We start from the raw sequence: 17,907 nt of genomic DNA on the forward strand, positions 1-17,907 counted from the left end.
TTTATACCTTCATCTAAATTGTGTAAAAAATGCATTTTTCTTAAGTAAACTTAGTGGAAATCATTATGTTACCAGGGTTTTTAATCTAATTTGGTACAATTAGCTGATCTAAATGACTAGGAACTCTGAGTTGTTTTTCTCGCAGACAGCACCCCTCTGTGGATCAGTTTGAAAAATCAGTAAAACACACTTGTGTTATTTATTATATAGAGTCAGTGCCAAATTCCTCTGCTACTGCCATCATGCTACCACCACATCTTTTATAACACCTAGCAGCAGTCCACCAAATACTTCTATCAGTAATAAAATCTATCACTTCTTCTTCGAGTGATTGCTCATGTGCATTACAATATAGGTGTGTGTGCGCGCGTGCGTGCCCAAGTTGTCGGAAGTTTTTCCCTCAGCAGTACCCTTAGAGCCAGCAGGAAACCCCCTGGAGTGGCACCCATATAACGGTGCATATATACCCCTGCTGGCCTCTGACCCACTCAGTTCCTTCTTACTGCCGTGACAGTCCTTGGAACAACCTTCAGCTCTTGCTCAAGTTGTTTTCTCCTTGATCTCTATTGTTATCAGCCTTCCGTTAAGTACCTGTAATTTAGTGAAAGTCTTTCTTTGTATGACCTCTTCACACCCTGCCTCCGCATGCTCTGCACTGTGGCAGGGCATGCCCGGCCCTCAAGGCTTCAGGCCCTGTAGGAAGTGCACGAAGCCTATGCCCTGCAGTGACCTGCACTCCAAGACTCTGTCTACACCGGCGTGATCTTGTGCCAGAGCTATGCAAATGAGGCTAAGCGTGGAATATCACCAAGCCTCATTTCCATATCTAATGAGCCGCCAATTTTGCGGAAGAGGTTCTTGCGCAAGAAGGAGCTGTCTACACTGCCCCTTTTTGCGCAAGAAAAACCCTCTTGTGCAATGCCGTTATTCCTGAAAGTAATCGGCGTAACAGCATTGCGCAAGAGGGTTTTTCTTGTGCAAGAAGGGGCAGTGTAGACAGCTCCTTCTTGCTCAAGAGTGTCTTCCGCAAAATGGCAGCTCATTAGATATGTAAATGAGGCTCGGCGATATTCCACGCTTAGCTTCATTTGCATAGCTCTGGTGCAAGATCGCACCAGTGTAGACATAGCCCAAGTGTTTGAAGTGCCGAGGGGAATCCCACATCATAGCAGTGTGCAAAATTTGTAAAGCCTTCAAGCCCCAGACTAAGTGGGAGTGCGAATCGCAGCTTAAGGCTATCCTCATGGAAGTGGCACTTAAACCAGCGCTGGCATCGGACTCGGCACCGGGGCCTGGTAGTGCACCAGCCTCAGTGCGGGACAGTTCCGGACACCGGGTCTACCCAGTGCCGCACAGGGCGCGATGCCGCTCTGTCACTGACTTCATTTAGGAGGAAATGCCCTGACCAGGGCCAGTCTCCCTCCAGACACGCGCCCTCCGTGCACTCTCCAGTGGGGCACGCAGCACCAGCCAGTCCCCATCCTGGACCTTCCTGGCCAGCAGACTACCCCTCTCACTGTGGGGACACTAGCCCCCTCCCCCACTCCTCCAGGGTATGTCTACACTACCACCCTAGTTTCACGAGGAGTAATGGTAGTTCGGACTAGGAAGCCTAGTCCAAACTACCTAGTCCGTGCCACGTGTAGCCGCATGGCACGGAGTCCGCACTAGCGGACATTTAAAAATGGTGGCGCCTGGCTTTATGCAAATGAAGCCCAGGCTTCATTTGCAACTCCAGTTGCCTACATTACCACCCTAGTTCGAACTAGGGTGGTAGTGTAGACATACCCCCAAGGACTTCCCGGACCCTTCAACTCCAGAGGCGCTGGAGGCTACCAGAGTTCTTATTGACTCATCGCCCTCCCCTCTGTTGGCATCAGCGTCCAGATGGCATGGAGATGTACGGCACCACTCCCGTCCCAGGGCACTCCAGGAGACGGCACCTGAGCCACGAGACTGAGCACTGCCCACGGCACTGACCGCGCCCAGCTTAGGCCCACCCACGCCGGCACCAGGCCTGGAACCGTCGTCATCCCCTGCACCAGATGTGGTGCAGGTACCCCATGCAGTCCCCCTGACCTCAACCATGCCGCCTTCTCCACCCCAGCACCATGGCAAACCAGAAGCCATGTCCCAACATGCAGCAGAGCAGCCTACTTTGGCACCGCCATGGTCTGCCTCGGAGTACTCGTCCGATTCCAAGACGGAGTCGGTGTGGTCTTCACGGGGATCCCGATCCCGCTCGTGGCACCGCTCCAGGTCCCAGCACCGATCCTCCTCTCAGCAGCTGCAACAGCAGTGGGTCCAGCCGATGCCTGTTCCAGTCCTGCAACAGACGTGGCCCCCTCAACCGTCTGGGTAATGGTCTTTCTGGACACCCTGGACTTACCATCAGAGCTGGGGCCATGACCTTCCCAAGCCGGCTTTCGCCACTTTGGTATCTCGGGCCCCCCGTCGGCGACTCCGCTGACCTGGTCGCCCACCTTAACCTACTCGCTGCCTCTGGGACAGTCATCTCCGGGCCCCGGAGGCAACATAGCTCTAGTGAGCTGTCCCCCTCCTCCACCTCATTCTGTGGCAACCTCAGAGTGTGTGGACCAACCCAAAACCCAGGCGGGTGTCCTGATGAAGGGGTCTTCCTCCTCTTCTCAGATGAGGTGCTAGCCAATTCTGCGCCCCCTATACCCTCAATGGATGCCAGGGCTCACTAGGACCTATTCCACCGCCTGGCTCAGAGCCTGGGGGTCCAGGCAGACAGGGTTCCAGAGGACTCCAATCCAACAGTGGACATCCTCCATATAGACGCCCCCTCTAGAGTTGCGTTACTGATTAATAAAACAGTTGCCAAAATTTCAGTGACACTGGCAAACGCCGGCTTCCATCCCACCGACGGATAAGCGTGCTGAGTGCCGCCACTTCGTCCTTCAGGAAGGGAATGAACACTTTTTCTCCCACCCTCCTCCCGGCTCCCTTGTGGTCCAGGCAGTTAATCAGCAGGAAAGGCAGGGGCAGCCTACGGTCCCCCTCAAGAACAGGGAGGCCAAGAAGTTCAACCTTCTGGGTAGGAAGGTTTACGCTTCCGGGGGCATCCAGGACAGGATAGCGAACCAGCAGGTCCTCCTCTCCAGCAACGCCAACAATAACTGGGCGTCGATGGACAAATTTTCTGAAATGCTCCCCAGAGACTCCTGAGCAGAGTATAGGGCCTTCCAAAAGGAGGGGAGAGCCATTTCCAGGACAGCGCTTCAGGCGGTGCTCGATGTGGTGGACACTGCAGCCCAGGTTATGGCTACCGGGGTGGTCCTCCGCCGCATCTCATGGCTTCAAGGCTCAGGGGTGCCACCAGAGGTCCAGAATTCCCTGCAAGACCTCCCCTTCGAAGACACCTCGTTCCTCTCGGAGCAAACGGATCAACAGCTGCATGGCCTAAAGGACACAAGGGCCACCCTAAAGTCCCTGGGCCTGCATACACCTGCTACCCAGAGGCGTTTGTATAGTAATAGGAACGCCCCGAGACTGCCTTTGCAGACCCCACACCCCGATTTCTCCCATCGCTGGGGTAGGGGCAATAATGGCAGAAATAATAGACGCCACTCTCGCCCACCCCCTGACGTGAGCCAGGGGCCTAATAACAAGGCCCCCGGACTCCGGCAGGGGTTTTGACGGGATCCTCGAGGGCTCCTTATCAGTCTCCCTGTTGCCCTTCCAGGACCGCCTGTCTTGCTTTCTCCAATCCTGGCGGTCAATTACTTTGAATCGTTGGGTCCTGGAGATAGTGGACACGGGCTGTATCATCCCCTTCCACTCCACCCCACCCTACCCTCCCACCTCCCTATCCCGTCCCTTTTCAGGGACCCCTCTCACAAGCATCTGCTACGGGAGGAAGCCAACCATCTCCTCTAACTGGGGGCAGTGGAGTGTGTTCCACCTGAGTTTCCGCCCAATCTTAAATCTGAGGGCCCTGAACCATTTCATTGTCAAGGCAAAGTTCAAAATGGTCATCCTGGCATCCATCATCCTTTCCCTAGCTCTCAGAGACTGGTTTGCTGCCCTCAACCTAAAAGACGCTTATTTCCACATCTTGATCGACCCTTTTCACCGGAAGTTCCTCCACTTACTTCACTGTGGGCCAGGACCACTTTAAGTTTGCGGCCCTCCCCTTTGGTATCTCCACGGCCCCCCAAGTCTTTACCAAATGCATGGCAGCAGTGGCTGCCGCCCTCAGGAAACGCGGAGTCCAGGTATTCCTGTACCTGGACGATTGGCTACTAAGAGAACTGTCAGAATCCCAGATGCTTGATCACATCGCCATGGTTTGCGAACTGTTTCAGGAATTCAGCCTTCTCCTGAACCTGGACAACTCCACCCTGACTCCCATGTAGTCGATAGAGTTCATGGGTGCCACACTGAACTCTCGCTCACAGAGAGTCTTTCTGCCCAGCTCCAGATTCTTAACGTTGGAATCGGTGGTACGATCGCTCCAGGACTTCCCAACGACCACCGCCAGAGCCTGCATGCTTCTGTTGGGCCTCAGGGCTGCCTGCATGTACGTAGTGCAACACGCCAGGCTATGCATGCACCCATTACAACTGTGGTTAGCGCAGGTTCACAACCCATCCGTCTACTCGTGGGACAGGGTGATTACGGTCCCCGCTCCTGTTCTCCTCGCGCTGGACTGGTGGACCCGCCAAGTGGAGGTTTGCGTGGGGGTCCTATTCTCCCGACCGATCCCATCGACCCAACTGGTCACAGACGTGTCAGACACAGGCTGGGGAGCTCATTTGGGAGAACTGCATACTCAAGGTACGTGGTCTCCTCTCGAGGTCTCCCTATACATCAATGTCAGTGAACTCAGGGCGGTCCATTTGGCCTGTGTGGCTTTCCCCACCTGAGAGGATGAGCATGGACCTGCCCATCAGACAACACGACCACGGTGGCTTACATAAACAAGCAGGGTGGGGCCCGCTCATACCGAGTGTGGGCGGAAGCTGTCAGTCTGTGGAAACTCTGCATCGGAGCAGGCATCCATCCGATGGCCTCCTATCTCCCGGGCTCCCAGAATGCCCTAGCATACAGACTAAGCAGGTCGTTCACGACCCACTAGTGGTCTCTCCATTGGGACATAGTCCAGTCTGTCTTCCGCGTGTGGGGGTTTCCCCACCTGGATCTGTTTGCCACAGGGTGGAATGCAAAATGCCCACATTACTGCTCCCTCATGGGTCAGGACCGCCACTCCCTGGGGAATGCTCTCCTCCTCCCTTGGCCTCACGGCTATTATATGCCTTTCCACCATTCCCCCTAATCCACAGGGTCCTGCTGAAAGTGTGGTAATTCGGGCGTCTCTGATCCTCATCGTCCCTGCGTGGCCCAGGCAGCATTGGTTTTCGACCATTCTAGACCTCTTATATAAGACCCCCATACCTCTCCTGCTGCACCCAGACCTGATATCGCAGGACTCGGGCAGTCTCCACCACCCAGAACTGCAGTCCCTTCACCTGACTGCATGGAAGCTCCGTGGCTAACAGCAGCAGAGCTCCAATGCTCACAGCAAGTTCAGGAGGTGTTACTGGGTAGCAGGAAGCCCTCTACGAGGGCCACGTACCTAGCCAAGTGGAAACATTTTTGCTGTTGGGCTTCCCAGAAGAGGGTTCACCCTAGGTTGACACCGGTCCCCTTGATTCTAGACTACCTGCTGGAACTTAGGCTCCAGCAACTCTCCTCCTCAGTTAAGGTGCACCTGGCAGCCATCTCAGCCTTCCACCCGGGGGAGGGAGGGAAGACACTATTCTCTAATCCAATGGTTAATAGGTTCCTGAAGGGCACGGATAGACTCTACCCGCACATCCGGCAACCTGTCCCTCAGTGGGACCTGAATCTGGTTCTCTCCAAACTTAAGGGGCACCCATTTGAGCCATTGGCCACATGCTTGCTACTCCACCTATCATATAAGGTGTCCCTCCTAGTGGTAATCACATCTGCGAGGCGGGTGTCCGAGCTCAGGGCACTAACGTCGGATCCCCCCATAGCATGTTTTTCAAGGATAAAGTCTGTCTCTGACCCCACCCGGCCTTTCTGCTGAAGGTGATCTCCTCATTCCATACCCCCAGGACATTTTTCTACCCATTTTTTACCCAATGCCCCATGCATCTGGGAAAGAACAGGCCTTACACACCCTGGACATTTGCAGAGCGTTAGCCTTTTATTTAGAAAGAATCAAGCCTTTTTTAAAGTCTCCACAACTTTTCAAAGCCATTACAGAACGCATTAAAGGCCAGCCTGTATCCACACAGTGTATCGCCTCATGGATAGCCGCATGCATCAGGGAATGTTACTCTTTGGCTTGGGGGGGAGGGATAGCTCAGTGGTTTGAGCATTGGTCTGCTAAACCCAGGGTTGTGATTTCAATCCTTGAAGAGGCCATTTAGGGATTTGGGGCAAAAATTTGTCAGGGATGGTACTTGGTCCTGCTGTGAAGGCAGGGGACTGGACTCGATGACCTTTCAAGGTCCCTTCCAGTTCTAGGAGATAGGCAATCTTAGCCCTGTCCCTTAGGGCACATTCCACGCAGGCGGTGGCAGCATCTACCACCTTTGCAGCACAGGTTCCCATCCTGGACATCTGCAGGGCAGCCACATGGTCCTCAGTTCACACATTCGCCAATCACTATGCCCTCCACCATCAGGCCAGGGGGGATGCTGCCATGGGGAGGGCTGTCCTTACCTCCAGTGTTATCTCCTCTTCTGGCCCTCCGCCTCGTTAGATTCTGCTTTGGAGTTACCTATATTGGAATGCACATGAGCAATCACTTGAAGAAGAAAGAACAGTTACTTACCTCGTAACTGATTCTTTGAGATGTGTTGCTCATGTCTATTCCAAATCCCCACCCCACCACCCTCTACCGGGAACTCACTGGTAAGAAAGAACTGAGTGGGTCAGAGGCCAGCAGGGGTATATATGCACTGTTATTCCGGCACCACTCCATGGGGCTCCCCGCTGGCTCTAAGGGTACTGCTGAGAGAAAAACTTCCGACAACATGTGCACACGCACACCTGTATTGGAATGGACATGAGCAACACATCTCGAAGAATCACAGTTCCAAGGTAACTAACCATTCTATTTAAGATGAAATTGATTGTGCATTCATACTGTACATTCTGTTCATAGAGTTCCAAAAAAATTGACTACTGTAGCAATTATGCTCCATTTGCATTATGCTTTATTAATTACACAGTATCTTGTGTATTCAGCATATATATGTGCATTAAGAATACACAGTGTGTCTGACATTGTTTAATTTTAGTTTTGTTTCACCTGATAAAATGGCGAGAAATGCTTTAGCATAAAGACATGAATGTAATGTTTTATTTTCTAATTTTCCATTTAACTTTTCTAAATTAAGACCTTTATCAACAGAATACTAGAAAGATACCAGAAGGTTAAAAAAAAAGTTATGTTTACCCGATATGAAGCAATTGCATGAATTTTCTCTGGCAGATTTCTATTCAGTTAGAACTACAGAAGTAGCCTTTAAACATGGAGAAACTTCACTGGTTGGTAAATTACACCCCATTAGTACATGCTCAGATTAAGTCTTTCCATGCTATAATAACTTGTCACATAAGCAAGATTAATTATAACACAAAATAAAACGGAATGCACATAAAGTGTGTGTCTGTGTCTGTAATACGTAACTAATCCCAGTCTAAGATTGGGAAGCAAATGGAGGTAATGACATAATTATTAAAGATCAGATCAAGTCATATTTGCAAACATGCCTAAAAAATAAAAAGGGGTGTGGTTTTACTCTCTCATGAAAGGGAGGAATCAGAGTACTGGCTATGCTGCATCAACAATAATAAAGGATCCAGGCAACTCAGGTTAGTACGAGTACAGTATTCTGACTCTTAATTCCATCTCTCAGATACCAATTCACTTCAAGGACACCAATTAATTACAACCTAGTTACATTTTCATTCATGTCCATCATGACACGGTACAGCTCACAAAACCTAGTGCAAAGCACATAGCTAGATTCTCATTTGAGGAAATCCTAATTATGAAATGAGTCTCCACAGGGATTTGGCCTAACATGGAGGTTAACCACCATTATGGAACTGCAGATTTTTTTTCTTTCGGAAAGCTTTCCCATCATAATTGCATAGATATAAAACAAACACACTTCTCAAATATCCCAAAAGACATCAAAACAACCATCCCCAAACATTTATTTTAAAACCACTCTATCTTCCAACCAGGGAAAATGAAAGTGTAGATGTTTTCATGAAGCTCACTAGGGTCCTCAATATGTAGATCTAATTTCCCTGGGAATCATTACACACTACAGTGCTAGATGTTGTAAGATAGATAATACTATAAAATGTTCTTCCTGTTTAGCAAAGCCTTCATTTTGGACAAATGGGCTATCCTACTGTGTGAAGACAATCAGGTATTCTAACTAAACAAATTAACAAGTTTCTTCCCTATCAAATGGTTTCCCGTGGCCTTTCTCTTCACTGGATTCCACCTTCGCCTCATTGCATGCCTTGTATTATAGATGGAACTGCACAGTAAAATCTATTCCCTTTGTGGACCCATTTCTCCCTGTGAGTATGGGAGACATCAGGGTATTAAGTTGGAGCATCAGACCTAGTGAAAAACAACTTGTGGCATCCTCCTCCAAGTTCCCTTTCCACAGCAGAGCTAGACAGATGAGTCCAGGACTTACAATGGCAAAAGCAATGCTGCACTGTTTAAGGTAAGTGCCCACTCAACGGATTTGTGTTGAGTGTGACTAAAAGACTATGTAATTCTATGTCACCATGTTTGAATTTAATTAATAGTTTTAATCCTCCTCTTCAGATCTCTAATGATCTGAATTCCAAATAAAAACTCCTTATCAATGGTTTTTGCTAAACATGTTTCATATACAATTACTGTCACCTTTAATGTTTTCTGTTGACTGAAAGAGAAATTTTCCCTAAAAAAAGAAGGGTAACTTAGTTAACATCAGTAGACCTATTCCCCATATGGGGTTAACATAACTAGCTCCATCAAAGTAAAAATAGTGCTTTTTCTCCGCTAGGATTGTACATTGAGATAGCTTATCTTCATGTAAAACCACACTTTTTAAAAATGAAGACATAACCTTAGATACTCTATTTTTCCAAATTTTTTAAGTCTGGCAATGTTTGCTTGAAATTCCATGTTGTTTACATATGATAAGCCTAATGAGAATATGTTGCTTCGATTCAGCTGATCACTGGAATAGATGACTTGAAATACTTGGGGAGAAGTCTTGAGTTCAACATTGTTGTTAATAAACCTAAATCCCAGGAAGTGGATGGGTTTTTGACTCTATATAGTATTTTAGAGCACGTTGGGAAAGGAAACTATTTACCACTGCTTTTCAGCAAAGATCATAAGATTTCTTTGAGGCAAATTGTCTTTTTTTCATTTACACAACAGATACAGCACATTTTTGTACATGTAATTCTAAAACCTGAATCTTTCCTTACAATATCTAACACATTCTTGAAGATGTAGGAAAACCAGGGAAACATTTCAATATGCCACAAAAGCAACTGTCTACATCTATGGCATAGGTAAGAATGTATTATACAGATAATGGTAGTCATTGTGATTATTAGATTATCTGTGTGTGGCTTTTCTCCTTGACAGGAGACTTTCTCTCAAAACTAAGGCTCTTGGGCCATTTCCTTTACAGGTTATTGTAATGAGGTGTCTGACCCTAAAACTTAAAGCAGTATTACCTTCCAACAATATTTCTGAGAGAAAAAGAATTAGGGAAGTAATTCCATATAACAGAAAAGTCAAAAGTATTATTTTCCTACCCTCTAAAGCTTCAAGTTCAGTGGGTGCTTTTTCTGCAGGACACATCAGAAGCCAGGATTCAAATCAGCGTTTTGAGAGCATTATGTGTCTCTTTTACACAAAACTCTTTTGCTGCGTTCTTCTTTGTCTCTATTTAAGAAGGAGTAAAAGGAAGCAATATCAGACCAATAGCTCTTTCAAATAATAGTACAAAGGCAACGGGTCTAACAGTTTCTTAAATTATCCCAGCTTTCACCTTTCATTTCTCCATGTTTTACAAATCCTGCCAAAAAACAATCAGTGACTCAGACCCTTGATTCATCTTTCCAGATCAGCTCTATTTTCAGAATCCCTTGCTACCCTTGATGGAGCTCAGACCGAATATGTATTCATTCTACTTCATTAATCACAAAAGAGGGGTTTGAAATGTATGTTATATAAAAAAATCAGACCAGGATAACTGAGATCAATAATAGCAGATGTGGAATCAGGCTGCTCTCTAGCTTTTATAGATCTGAAAGATGAGTATTTGTAAAAACCAATTCAGATACAATATCAGAAATTCTATGTCATCAAATGCCAGCAATGCCCCATTGCAATGTATATTGGCCAAACTGGACAGTCTATGGGAAAGAATTAATGGACACAAATCAGATATCCAAAAAAGCAATACACAAAAACCTGTTGGAGAACACTTTAATCAGCCTGGATAATCGTTAATGAATCTCCAAGTCACCATGTTGTTTCAGGCCAATTCCACAAGACAAATACACAGACAAGGGTTGGAACTTAACTTCATAAGTATGATTCTTATGCAAATGGTATGAACTGAGATATTGGCTGGCTCGCACACCATCTTCCACATCCTAATGACATAACCAACCAACCTAACAACAGAGGTGCTCATTGTTCTTATCAGTCCCTTGTAACTATTTGAACCATCTACTCACTGTCTCTCTATTTTGCTCCCCTTCTTTTTTCTCCCTTTTTTCTTTTTTCCTTCTCTCTCTCTCTCTCTCTCTCCCCCTCCCCCCCTTTATTTTTTCTTGTATCTGGATGTCTAATACTCCTGACATCTGAAAGAAGTGGGCTGTGCCCCTGAAAGCTCATGATACCATCTACATGTTTTGTTAGTCTTTAAGGTGCTTTCTAGACTATTTGTTGTTTTTTAAGTTTTTTCTGTTAGACTAGCTTGGCTACCCCTCTGAGGCTATTGTCCATACTGATGTTTACTAAAGTTCTAGTTATGGAATAGCTATATGCATCACATTGCAAGATCCATGTACTAGCCTACTTAGATGACTGACTGATAAATTCACCAAAATGTGGGCAGAAAAAAAACTAAAGATATTTAAGTGTGGGAACTGTAATAAATCAGAGAGAGAAACTACCATGGACAGAAAACTTGGAGACGGGCATAACTACACTTTAAAGAATACTGTATATGGTGATAGAAATGTAGCCGTGTTAGTCTGGTGTAGCTGAAACAAAATACAGGACTATGTAGCACTTTAAAGACTAACAAGATGGTTTATTAGATGATGAGCTTTCGTGGGCCAGACCTGAGGAAGTGGGTCTGGCCCACGAAAGCTCATCATCTAATAAACCATCTTGTTAGTCTTTAAAGTGCTACATAGTCCTGTATTTTGTTTCACTGTATATGGTGACGCAGATGTGAGGGCATGCACCTTGGAGATCCCTCTGACAGTGGTGCTGGGACACTTTTTACAGTGTGGATGCTAAAAGACAGTGGTCCACACACACACACCCCTTTAGTACTGTCCATCCCCCTCCATCCTCCAGAACTGGGGCCAAAAGGGCTGTGTCTCTGGGTAGGAGGCTGGTAAATGCAGGTCAAGGCTGGGTATAGGGCTAGTGGTGGTTAGGATTCTGTGTAGACTCCAGGTGAACAGAACCCGGAGCATGGGGCCTGCAGCAGCCAGGAGCTGAGCTCTGGGTGTAGGGCTGGCAGCACCTGGGACCCCAAGTGCAAAGCCCCAGATAGAGGCAGAGGACCAGGGACAAAGCCCTAGGTGCGGGTCCTGCAGCAGCCATATCCCCACATGCAGGGCCAGTGGCAGAGCCTCAAGTGTGGGTCAGGCAACAGCCAGAGCCCCAGGCATGGACCCTGCACCTGGGACTGCAGGTGTAGGGCCAGGTGTGGAGCCCTGGGCACTAAGAAAGCACACCACCAGCACCTCTGGGCATGGAGTGGTGTGTGGAACCCACACAAAAATAGAGGGGCGCTGCAGCACCTCCCACTCCTCTAGTTTCCATGCCTATGTCTCTGGCAGCAATGACAGCAATTAGAAAAATCAAGTTTCATGAAAGATGTAGTTAAGAAGCACTTTGTATTTGCTTTACCAAATTACAAATAGTGATCTCAGAAGTTTTTGGACAAAACCAAGATCAAATCCCAAAGGGAAATGGGCTCCCTGAATTCATGAGGGTACAATCTTTGCAAGCCTTTACGGAGTCAAGTTGTTAGGTTGTTAGAAAAAACAACTACACAAGGGTCAAAAGCTGATATTGCTGCCAGGTGAACCCTGGTAGAGAAAATTACTAAACCTTCCTTTTTCAGGGTTAGCAGAGAGTGGTATTTTTGTTGGATGGATAAATGCATTGACAAGACTCTGGTTTGACAAGCCCAGAGATAGATCTGCTTCCATTCTGGTAGGTAGGTGGCTCTAGGGAAGGACTTTCTGTAACTTATTACAATATGGTGAACTTGCTCCAAGCAGCTCTGTTCTTTGGTTTATACCCATGGAGCTTCCAGGCCATTCAATGAGGGGATTGCATGTTCAGAGGGAGCAGCCAAACGTGATCCTGGGAGATTAAATATGGGTACAATGGGAGTGAGATTGGATTTGCCTCAGAGGTCCAGTAGAATGGAAAACCAGTGTTGGGAGGGGCTATTAATATAACCCAGGTGTGGTCCTGCTTGATCTTTAGCAGCATTTTGTAAGAATGGGATTGAGGGGAAAGTGTAGTAAAGCTTTACTGTCCAGGATTGCAGGAAAGTATATGGAATGGAGGGAGTGGAACTGGTGACATTTCTGTTGCATTTGTTCACAAACATCTTTTTGGGAGTCCACCACTGTTGGAAAATGCTTCAGACTATATGTGGGTGAAGAGAGCACTCATGGTGACTGGAAAACAGACCTATTCAGGCAGGCAGGCAATTGATTCTGTACCCCTTGAAGGTAAGAGGTCTTGAGGTAGGTTGAATGAATTATGCAAAATTCCCACAGGTGAACTGTTTCCTGACATGGGAGGAACGAGTGAGCTCCTCCCTGCTGGTTGAAGTGAAATATTGCTGCAGTGTTTTCTGTAAGAGCACACAGGTTTTTTTGACCTGATATGAGGTAGGAAAGCCTGACAAGCAAGATAACCATCCCTGAAATCTCTGACATCGATATGAAGAGTAAATTCTGTCAAGGACCTAAATGAACTCTACACCTTAGAGCCAACATGTCTCAGTCATCAATAGTTGAGGGTGGAGGAAAAGAACACCCACGTAAACTTTGAGAGACTCCAACCATCAATTTGGTGAAATGAGAACCCACAAAGATACCATGAACTGTGTCCACATGAAGATGACTTGGCAAGTAGGGGCCAGTCATGTCTGGAAGGGTTTGAGGTGCAGCTTTGCATGTTGTATTACACATGTGCCCTTGGAGCCTCATACAGTGTTGGGCTGTAATTGGATAAATCTTGAGGTCTGTAACAAGAGATCAAATAGGTTGAAATCCTGAGTTTGGAATACTCACCTGGGTAGAATCCAACAAAACCCAATATTTACTGTATCCTCTGTACTGAGTTAAGGACAGATTTGTCTGTGTTAATCTGAAGTTCTAAGGCTTTAATGGTTGGCCAAATATAATCTGAGCTCTGGACCAGCCCTTGATCAGCCAAACATCTAAGTGAAGGTAAGCCTGCATTCCCAGTCTCTCAAGGAATGCTGCAACTATGGCCATACATATTGTAAACATGCAAAGAACTGCAGGCAGGCCAAATGGAACCACCATGAACTGGTACTGAAGCACTTGCATTAGCAATCTGAGTATATGCACCGACTTTGAAAGGTGTCGGGGGTGCTCCAAGCTTTGCCCCATCTCCATCTGTAGCCAGACGTGAACCCCCATTTTAACATCCATCTTTGTCTGCTTGAAACCATGCAGGGCACATCAGAGCAGGAAAACAGCATATTCTTTGAAAACCTTGGAGCAGGAGGTTTAGATATGCTGGCTCAGTAACCGTGACCAACTGTAAGCAGAGATAGGAGGGTGGTCAAACTAATTGTTGACTAAGAGGCTGTACATCGTGCCCTTGACTTAACTCATATTGATACGAACACACAACCGTCCGCGGGGGGAGGAATCTCCCGCCCAACAAGAACATCCGGCACTCCTAATTTAGCTATCTTCCTCTCTTACAAGTGTAAATTAACTTGAAACTTGCTTGTAAGAACTGGCGCCACAAAACGGACCAGTAAAATTTGGCCTCTTAAGATAAGAAAGAGAATACGGGCCCCCAGGGGTATAAAGATGAGTCCAGCAGCACACTGACTTTGTGTGTCAATCTACCACCTATCTGCTGGTCAGGTTTGGTGTTTGACCTCCTGAGGTTCCAGAGGGGACGCCCACCTCGTATTCGTCTTTCTGAGGAATTGAGAGACCAGCCCTGGCCTGACACGCTGGAGTCGAGAGGCACAGAAGGGGGTAAAAATTGTACCTGGATGTGGTCCTTTGCTTAAGTATATATATACATAGTGTTAGAGCTCTTTAAAGATTAAGCTGTCATTTGGTACCATTATTTCTATTTTTCTATCTTTACCTTTTGCTGTAACCACTTTTTAAGATCTATATATATATTTTGCTAGCAATTAAGAAATAGAGCAATAGCCATTGTAACTATATGATTTATAAGTTCCTTTAATAAACCTGTAACTGTTTAAGTTTTAACCTGACTCCTTCAGTTGCTGTAATAGAACTAAGCACAATTTAAAAGAACTTCAGCCGGTCATAAAGGGACAGACATAGGGAGAGCTTGGGCGTTTGGATCTGTGTCACTCCCAGGTGACAAGATCCGTTGGGGCACCTTTCCAGCCTTTCCCAGGCTGCCCGCTGTGAAGGAACTTTGTGTTCTAGCAGCTAAAATCTAAGGTATAATAAGCTCTTCCTACACACTGGGGCGTCTGTTAGCCTGTTTGGCTACCCTCTGCGACGGGACCTCGGTCCTAGCAGTAAAGTCACGGACATTAAACTCTCGGGGCTCCTTTCAGCCTTGTGGGCTGCCCGCTGCGACGAGACTTCGTGTCTTAGCAGTGAAAGACTTAGGAGACACACCCAAACACACTGCCCTGACCGTCGTCTGACACCATCCCAGCTCTTCCCTCCCCCTGCCCTGAGCTCTTCCTCCCAACCCTCTGCCTTGAATCCCTCCTCACCCCCATCCATCACTTTTGTACCCTGCCCCACATTACCAGCTCCCTGTCCTAAGCCCCTCCTTAACCCACCACCCTGATTCCTGCACTCCATACACTGCCAGCCTCTTGCTCTGAGCTCCCCACATCCCAGGGCCTGCCTTGACTCCAGCACCCCCCACACCACCAGCTCCTGCCCCGAAGGACCAGGGCAACACCATCTAGGACGTCTTGTCTAATATAAAACCTAAAAAAGGCAGGTAACCTTTTTAACTTTGAACAATTTTACTGTACTTTACTTCACAGTGAAACTGGCAGGCTCTACCTAAATTGCACTCTGAGTAGTGTTACCTGTTTTTACTGCAGATTTTTTATCTGTGCCTCAATCTGCACTTAGTCAATTTCAGAAATTATACACAGAAAGAGTATATTAGTAAATTATGATAACCCAATTTTTAATTTGATCATTTCCCCATATATTTTAGCCCTTCTTAAAAAATAAAAATGAAATAAATTGCACATGGGCAAGCTGCTTGCCTTATTCTTTGGGTTTCTCTGAACTTTGAACTGTTTATAACTGAACTAATTGTATTACTGAACATTATGTGCTTAAGTTTATGTATGTCTGCTTAATTATTGTGCTTAATTATTTTGATTGCAATGCTCTGAGTACCTGTCTCTCAGCCCAGCACCCGCAAGAGATAACTATCCCAAGGCAGTTGGAGTACTTCTAAGGAACACTACACAGAGGCCGGTAATGACTTATGAATCTGAGGAGATAACTATCTACTGGGATGAAAATGAACTTTCCAAAGAACAATCTTCGGGTATGTCTACACTACAGAGTTAATTCGAAATAAGAGCTCTTATTTCGAATTAACTGTAATAGCTGTCTACACATACAAACCGCTATTTCGAAATTAATTTGAAATAGCAGAGCGCTTATGTCAAATTAAGTAAATCTCATTCTACAAGGAATAACGCCTAATTCGAAATAAGTGCTGTATAGACACTTATTTCAAATTAGGGGGCCTCCAGACCTTCCCAGCAACCAGGAAAACTCGTCTGCTCCCCACCCTCCCCAGAGCTCTTAAAGGGGCAGACTCTAGCCATAATGCCTGTGCCAGTTGCCAGCCTGCCAGCACCTAGCCAGCAGACCATGCACCTGGCACAGGATGAGCCAACCACCCGCTGCCACTCATCCCTCCACCACTCCCCAGGACCAGGCTGGTGACTCCCAGGAGCCTGCCAGGGGCTGCAAAAGGCGGGCGCCTTCCTGGTCAAGTGCAGAGATTGTGGGCCTCATTGAGATTTGGGGGGAGGCCTCCAATGCCCACGATCTCCGCACTAGGTGCAGGAATGCGGCCGTCTACAGCTGCATGGCTGCTAGCCTGGCCACATGTGGACCCAAGAGCAGGTGCGCAGCAAAATTAAAGAGCTGCAGTAGGCCTATACCAGGGCCTCCCAACCAGGGGCTGACCCCGAGGCCTGTCCCCACTTTGAGGCCCTGGACTGCATCCTGGGGGGTCAGACGGTCCGTGGCCCCCCACCAATCATCATTGACCCCGGGGCAGAGGGCCCTGCCCCTGACACAGGGGAGGAGGAGGATGATAGCAGCCAGGAGCCTGCCCTGCATCAAGGAACCCCGAGCCATCCCTGAGAGCCCGTCAGCAGCCTCATCCGAGGCCAGGGAGGCCTCCACATGTGCGTGACATCACGGTCCCCTTATGTGGGGCACGGGCGAGGGGGAGCCCAGAGACCTTACCCTGGGAAGAAACACTACACACTGCCCTCCCTCCAGACACCCCCCTCTACACAGAGGCAGGGCACAGCTCCCCTCCCGTTCCCCGTCCCCAACCGCACTATAGGCAGCACCGGGGCTGGAGTGCAGTCCTGGGCCAGCTCACACTCCCGGGGATAGCAGGACGTGTTGGTGCAGACACCTGCCATCCTCACCTTGCAGAGGGGGGGCTGGGTTTCACCCACTGTGTCTCCAAGGAGAACTGACCACTCTTGCTTCACTGCAGCCGTAGCACATTTGAGTGCAGGACACACCACCCCACCTGGACCCTCCACCCGCACCCGGGCCAGCAGGCTCACGCGCAACCAAGAGGAGTTCTAGAGGCAGCAGTTGCGGTTGCAGGGACTGCAGGTCCAAAGCCAGGAGCAGTGGGTGCAAGAGGACCTGCAGCTGCAGCGGGAGAACCTGAGGGAGCTCCAGGAGCAGGGTCGTGCCCTCCACAAGCACCTGCAGGCCCTGGTGGATCGATTGCTGCCTCCTACTGCTCCAGCCCCTGTGGCCACCCCAGCTATCACTCTGCCTCCCACCCGTTCCCCCTCCCGCTTCTTCCACATCCCCCGTCCCTCCTGCTCCACACCCACTCCTCCCCGAAGCTGCGAGATGGGAGAGCCAGCAAACCCCCCCAACCCTGAGCTTCCCCTCCCCCTTCCTCCCCTTGCCAGCTCCCTCCTCCCAGGTTTCCCCCCTCCCCCTTCCACACCAGTTATGTGAAATAAAGACATTGACACAGGTGTTTTTATTGTAGATCAGGAAGAGGGGGTAGGGAGGGGAAAGGGGAAGGAGGTGGGGGTGGAATGTAAGGCACAATGCCCCAGTGGGGCAGACCAGGGGGACTTCAGTCCTCTCACG

This window comes from Pelodiscus sinensis, chromosome 5 (assembly GCF_052426305.1).
Source record: "Pelodiscus sinensis isolate ZL-2025 chromosome 5, ASM5242630v1, whole genome shotgun sequence".
Lineage (NCBI taxonomy): Eukaryota > Metazoa > Chordata > Testudines > Trionychidae > Pelodiscus > Pelodiscus sinensis.